Below are 7,558 nucleotides of genomic sequence, written 5' to 3' on the forward strand. Positions count from 1 at the left end.
CAGTGGAATGCAATGCCCTACATACTGCTTAATTCTCTCAAATAGAGGTCAACCTCCCATTGCTGGAATATCGTAAAACTAGGAGACACATGCATGCATGTACATTGTAGTACACAACTGATACAGTATGCACAGGAGGCATCCTAAAATAGTGTGATGGAAAAATCTATACTGGTGTCCGGTTATTTCCGCACTGCTGCAGAGGGCCTGGTGATACAACCGGCATACAATTGACATCTCACACTGTGACCACATGTCATTCATTGCCAAGCTGCAGCACCACCACACATGCTTTTATCATATGAATAAGGTCAAGGAGCAACAGGGTGGAAGTTCTTGTGGATGTTACTTTACTGTAACAGTGGTCATTCAGACAAGAAAAATATTAAATGAGACGCACTGAGATAACCTATGATTTTTAATAAACAAAATGTAACATATACTGATCTCAACATGTCCAATAAATATGACTTTTAACCATTTATTTTAGATAAACAGTCTGTACCTACTGTTTTATTCATCATTGCAGCGAAGGGAAAAGCAATGAACAGAAAACCATAACAGCCATAATGGAGCATTTTCTTTCTCCCCTTCAATTTGTTAGAATTATGGGAAAGTTTCCTGAGGTATGCAATGGGTAAAAATAGATCCAAGCTGAAACTGGCTAACCAAACCAATATGTGTGTGTGTGTGTGTGTGTGTGTGTGTGTGTGTGTGTGTGTGTGTGTGTGTGTGTGTGTGTGTGTGTGTGTGTGTGTGTGTGTGTGTGTGTGTGTGTGTGTGTGTGTGTGTGTGTGTGTGTGTGTGTGTGTGTGTGTGTGTGTGTGTGTGTGTGTGTGTGTGTGTGTGTGTGTGTGTGTGTGTGAAAAAGAGAGTGTCAGTCAGGTTGCATCAGTCCCCTGAAGCTGCAAATCAAGCAGCGCTCGATCTAATGTCACATGGGCGGTTTTGAAGTCAAGAATGTATAAAAATAGATGGAGGGAAACACCTTAAACTTTGGACAACACCGACACACTGACACAATTACAGATTAGTATTCTGTGGTTTCATGAGTTGCTCGGCTAACAATGAAACTGGTCTGACCCTGATTAGCAGGAATGGCACCCTTGGGCGTTTCTCTCACTACTAATTAGTTTAAAGCCTCCAGCTCTTACTAGCACAGAGACAGGCAGACAGCATATGCATGTGTCAATGTGTTTATGTCTATATAAAGGCGTTGTGGGTTCGGGACATAATGCGTTTCTCTGTGTGACTCATTGTGTTTGTGTGTGTATGGGTTTGGGTGTGATGATTTTTGGATGCATGCTTGTGATGCTGTTAGGGTGTGGGGCAGGAAAATAGAATGACGAGAACATAAAAGGTACAACAAAGGGCACAAAAAACCTTTAAAACATAATTTCCACAATGTTCTCCATCACATTTGTGTCCAATTATCACCAGCAGTCAGTACTAAAATGACATAAAGGCCAATATCTATGTGACATTAACCCATGTAATGGCAACTCCAGAACATTCACTCTTTCTCTATCTTTTTTTTTGGATGAACAAGAAAATGAACTGTGAACAAACTCTATTTCTCACAGCCAAGCAAAGCCAAAAACGGATGTCGCTGTGGGTGCTAATTGGGGTTTCTTCATTCTCGAATAATAAAAGCCACCACCGCTGAATATTGTGTGTGATGGGATGCGAGTTATTACAGGAAGGCAGGTGGATAGACAGGAAGACAAGATGTGAAAACAAACAGGAAGATGAAGAGACGAACAGACGAGGCTTGCAGGCATTGAAAAGGAGAGAGGCGAGAGATTATGTGTGTGTACAACACAGAAGCCAGACATATGGGGCTGTTTGGTCATACACAGACATGGGAAGTGGTTAGTGCATGGGTCAGCTTAAGAATTCATGTACAAGATTACATTACATTACATGTTACTTGTTAGACGCTTTTATCCAAAGCGACTTACATACTCAATATGTGGACAATCCCCACAGGAGCAATTTGGGGTGAAGTGTCTTGCCCAGGGACACAACGACATGCTGACTGCAGTGGGGTTTGAACCTGTGCTCTCCTGATCCGTACACCAACGCACTAGTCCACTGCGCCACACACCTGATGCAAGCACAACCTCGATCGTCCCATAACACTTGAAGCACGCCATATACTACCTTTAAGAAGCCCTCAGAAAACCTCCTATGGGGTGAAATCTGTGAGTGCAGAACACACACATACACTCAGTATCTATTTGGCATATCATTAGTCATGTGACTTGGGAGCCAATTCGCCCAAGGGGATTGGCTTTCAGCCACAAACATGAGGACCAGATGCTAAAGAAAAAGACAGCCCAGGATCAAATTGTATAAAGAGATGCACACTAACAAAAGTATGCATGCATAATGACACGTAGACACAAAGCAGGATATATGTGTTGCAGTGATACATCCACACACCACGATACAGAGAAGCATACAAACACAAGCATGCACATAAATAGAGAGGAGCTACAGCCAAGCAACCAAGCTGTGCCTCTTGTTGTGTGTGGCATAACATGCTGTCTCTTTCTGAACACACACACAGACCCTCAGACATGAACTGTGTGTGGGGGGGCGTGTGGCGCAGTGGATAGAGCATTCGTGTTTGGATCAGGGGGTCACAGGTTCACTGCAGTCAGCATGTCGTTGTGTCCCTGGTCAAGACACTTCACCCCAAATTGCTCCTGTGGGGATTGCCCACAGTATTGAGTATGTAAGTCACTTTGGATAAAAGCATCTAACAAGTGACATGTAATGTAATGTAATGTGTGTGTTGGTTAGTGTCGGTAAAGGGGAGGAATAGTCAGCCTTTGTGTGCTGTTAATGATTAAAAATGTGTAAATGTGTGTAATAAATCCTCATTAATCTTCAGCTCATGGCCATGACCCTATTAGGCCTGAGGTTATCTGTCATTTTGAAGCCATCCAATGTCAAAATGTGATCATGTGAGGAGGCACAGTTTCCTAGTGTGCGAAGAGTGACATACAAGCTGTAGGACATAAGGTGATAAATTACAAGTATTACAAGCATAAAGCACTGATCATACCAACAATGAGGTCCAGAACTCTCTCCTTATATTGTGTCAACAGTGAGATTGTGTAACACGCCTCTTTATCAGGGCAGCCATTCTGGATCTCTGCACACAACCCCCTGTCAGACCCGGCGCTATAAGTGGCCCTGACCCAAAGAAGACACGCTCCCCTAAATCTATCTTATCTCCTCTCTCGCACTCTTGCCCTTTCCTGTCCTCGCTGGCGACACGACACCTTCTTATCCAATTCTCTCACCACACACAAACAGCTCTTTGCCTCACTCATGAGATGTCTGGCCTTGTAAAGGTATGTGTTACTTCCCACATACATGACATTGGGAGTATGTATACAAAACTGTTGCAGGCATGTTTGTTTTTTAGTTAAAATGTAATGTAATGTATTGTTTAGGAGACCAAAACTATAGACATGTATTTGCTCACTGTAAAAGGGCCTAATCACATCCAGTTTCACACACATATGTACAGTAAAGACAGAGAGAGTGCAGCGGAAAACATAAGAGGAAGTTAAGACAGATGTTCAAAGGAGATTAACATGTGGAATTAGTTTCTTTTGTTCTAAAGCTATTGAACGGGACAAAGATAAAGAAACTTTAACTGTTTCTATTTACATTTCTAAAATCATTTCCTTAAAATGTTAAGTCTTAAATTTAGAAGAGGAAATGGGGAAAGATGTGAGGTGTGCCATCTGATTTTGTATTTTAATAGTCATGCAGTATAGCAGCTGACATATTCCTTCTTACTTGCTCTCTTTCTCGCTCCCTCAGCCTGCCCTGTTTTCCTAAGAAAAAGCCCCTTTCGTGTCCCTCTTGGATCTGAACTCCTTTTTCCTCTATTCTTTCAGCTTCCTAGCTCATATATTTCTTAGTCATTTTCAAAACAATCTTCGCCTCTCTTCTATTCTCTTCGCCCCTTTACTCAAAACACACAAGGCGACACGTTCCTTAACTTTCCCCTCGCTCTGCTTTCTGCTCTCGCAAACACATTCTTTGTTCACTGACACACTGTTTAAAAAACAACCAAAAAGGCAGCCAATAAGAGAGAAACAAACTGTACAGTTGCCATCACCAGCGCAATCACTTGCTTCTATATCCCTTTTGGTTTGTTTCTCTCTCTCTCTCTTACTCCCCCCCCACCATGTTTGCTCTCTCTCCAAAACTTAAGAGGACAAACATCATGTGGTGCTGGTAAAAAAGAGGACTCTTTGGTTGGTGTCCAGGATGTGTGTCTTTCAATACGGATTGCTTTAAAACTTCAATTCCAACTCCCCATCTTTGTCAACATACATACAGGCATATATCCATGCACATACAAACAATTCAACTTTTCCCATGCACACATCTCAACGCCCCCAGTCACACTGAGACCAGTTGAAGGGAGGTGGGGACTCGAATCAGACTCACACACATACATGTGTGTGTGTGTTTCTGAGAGCAAGCATGTGTATGCATGTGATCAAATGTGTGTGATATTGCTTAACTCACACAAAGACACAGCTTCTTATATGACTCCCAGCTGTGTGGACTTGGCCATCCAGCAGCCAGGAATGTTTGGTGTGCAACTCTACTGGAAAGCCCCAGTTACCCACACACACACTGACTCTATCACAGCCTCCTCTGGAGACAACCTACTCCTCTGAGCAGGGGCAGACAGAGGGACGTGCCTCACCCCAAAGGAAGAATGGTTCAAATTCCACAGCTGATAGAAAAACACAGAGGAGTGGGACAGAGCGGAGGAACTGATGTCAGCTCTATCAACCATCCCCCCACACCCACCATCTGTTCTGTGCTCGCAGTGTAGGCAAAATGAAGAGGAAGGAACAAAAAAAACATTAGGAATTATTCTACTCTTGTAGCCATTGTTGGTGTAGCTGATAACTGGATGCTGTGTTGGCTGTCGTCAGAGATACCAGGTGTCCTGCCATGCTTTGACCTGTGTGTTTTAGCATATACAGCAGCCACTGTTTGGCTCTGAGTGACTCCACTCCTCAGCTATGCATTTAACCTGGAGGTCACCTCTCCAGGCTGCAGGTGGCGGAGATATCTGATGCTGTGGTTTACCAAGCAAAGCAAACTAAACTTACAAAAAAGCACAGACTTACTCACTGATGGATAACTGCATCTCCAAAGAGAAACCCAATTAAGGTACAGCAGACCTGGGCTTAGCCAAAGAAAGTCATGTAATGCAGCCTTGTTTAAATATTCCCACAGGGAAACACAGGGAGCGTGTACTACTTGATATTGATATGATATTGAGATTAAGGCAATTCAAGTATTTTGATATAATTTAACAACTATAATGTTGACTGTGTATACTGTATTTGAATACTTGCATCATAATATAATACAAAAAATGTCATTATAAGATTTCATATCAAATTTATATTCCCATTTTCGAAAATCCTATTACTTCTTCACATTGTGCTATTGTGTTGCATCCTTTGAAAATCCTTTTCTGCGTAAGCCATTTTAACTCAATATCTCCCTTCTTGAAAAAAAACAAAGACTCAAAACGGAACAGGCAATAAAAGTTGACTTGCCATAAAATAAAACTTCCCCTTTAGATCAGAAACCACATGATTTGTCTCATGTTGTGCTGATTTCAGTCTTGGGTTTACATAAATTGATTGATTTCTTAAAGTTTGGTTTTTCTAGTTGTCATTATGCAAAGATGTGTTTTGATAACTTCTTAAGATTTAGCAACTGTGGGCGTCTGACAAAAGGCAGTCCAACTATAAGATGTCTTACGACGACTTTTTGGGGGTGTTTTCCCCATAAGCTGTCCGTTGCAGAAGTTAAAATCAAGTTCAACCGAAGGGTCGTCAATAAGTGAAAAACAACAGTGTGAACAACCCTGTTGAACCGTTATGCAACCCTATAGCCTGCCTGTCCACATGTGGTCTGCCCTGGATGTGCTATATCTTACAGTTTACAAGTTTAAACAAAGTATTTGTGATATTCAGTGGCTCCTACCTTTGTTAGACATTCACCTCTGGAATCAGTTCAGGTCTCTCTCCCCTCGTCGTCCACTTTCAGTTCAGACCTCTCCGCTGCTTTTTTCCCTTCAGTTAATACTGGGCAGCGCTCGTTGTTTCTCCCAAATAAACTGCAAGGCACAAACACATGCGATCACTTCAGAGCCCTCCTCTGTATGACAACATCTAACCCTAACTCACATGTGTTAACACTTGCTCCGGACTTGAACGTCCTCAAATGATCGGCTTCGTTTCTAAATGCGCGTGTTTGGTGAAGATCTGCCAAAACTGACAGCAGAAAAATACTCCCGACTGTTGCAGCCGAGAGACGCCATGAGGAATGTAATTAGGCTACATGTAGACTGCTGCATATTGCAAAAGCAGCAGACATGCTCTTGTTTGCCGTTCCCCGCTATTGTGCTCTGCGATCTGTCTGGTGTCCGCTTGTGGTCCTGATGCGAGTTTTTTCCACGTCCCTTTGTTGTCTGTCACACCTTCAAGAAGGGAGCACATGGAGGAGGGGATCTCGACTTTTCTTTTGTCTGTCTTTTTACACATCAGTGCTGCTCGTAATTGCAGGATGTTTTCTTAAATAATGAATCGACTCTTACTTTACATCACAAATGTAGAAGGGATTTTTTTCACCATTCAGCTCGCATGTATTTCATCACCATCGCATCTGTCTCATCTCTAATGATTGTATTTCATTTGTCTGCTTCCCATATTTAGAAAAAAACAAACACCTCCTGTTTTAAAAGTCAGTTTCTTCTACCATTGTTATCCTATCTCACCAAATGTCTCGCCAGAAGTTAAGTTCTCGCATGGGGAATGAGCTGAAGCTGCTGTCTCTCCTCTCCTCCCCTTCCTTCTCTCGCTGTCTGTCCGATGGCAGAGCGCAGTTATGTTACTCTGTAGACCAGCCTTCACCCACAGCAGCCTGCCCAGCGCCTATCACCGAGCACAGTGACGACAGCATCATTGCTAGTCACCACAGTGCCACACCCATTCATTCATAAAGTAGAGACAGTGCCAGCCTCCAGGCCAAACACTGCATCATATTCCTATAGGGCCATATAACTGGGTTATGATATTCTGTAAGTGATTTTTGTGTCACAACAGCCTCATATTTGTGCATCTTTTGCGACTTGTCATTCCGTCTTAAGAAATCCACAAGGATATAACCTTAGGCGTTGGGAAACTGAAATAGCAATCTGACATTGTCAAGTTCAAGATCAATTAAGAGAATAGTATAATTACTTGAAAATATATTTATTTTTGTCTTTCACAATTTAATGTGAAACTTTATATCCTGTGATATACATTTACATAGGCTTCTATAATGTGAAGTATTGCTCAAACGCACTTCAAGAGAGCTGGTGCTCGTCGTCTCTGTACCTTATAGCAGGTTCTCCTTGTCGGTCACACTGTACTTCATCAAGTATACCTACTGAACCTGCTTGTTTGTTCACTGATGTATAATAGCATTGTTCACCTTTGTTTTCTCTCCT

General features: G+C 42.3%; 1 protein-coding gene across 2 annotated transcripts in view; it reads right to left on the bottom strand.

Annotated features, from left to right (window-relative positions):
- The window catches only part of rhobtb4 (Rho related BTB domain containing 4), a 39,136-nt gene extending 32,226 nt beyond the window's left edge, over window positions 1-6,910 (bottom strand). Inside the window, exons 1-2 of one of the 2 annotated variants that reach the window (XM_034117784.1) lie at window positions 6,842-6,910; window positions 6,049-6,181 (exon numbers count right to left, since the gene is read on the bottom strand). The gene's annotated coding sequence lies outside the window, so the exon portion shown is untranslated. Of the gene's footprint in view, window positions 1-6,048; window positions 6,472-6,841 lie in introns of those variants that run through there. The other variant, XM_034117785.1, reaches the window with a different exon arrangement.
- Window positions 6,911-7,558: the final 648 nt, after the last annotated feature.

Source organism: Trematomus bernacchii, unplaced genomic scaffold (assembly GCF_902827165.1).
Source record: "Trematomus bernacchii unplaced genomic scaffold, fTreBer1.1, whole genome shotgun sequence".
NCBI classification, from domain to species: Eukaryota; Metazoa; Chordata; class Actinopteri; order Perciformes; family Nototheniidae; genus Trematomus; species Trematomus bernacchii.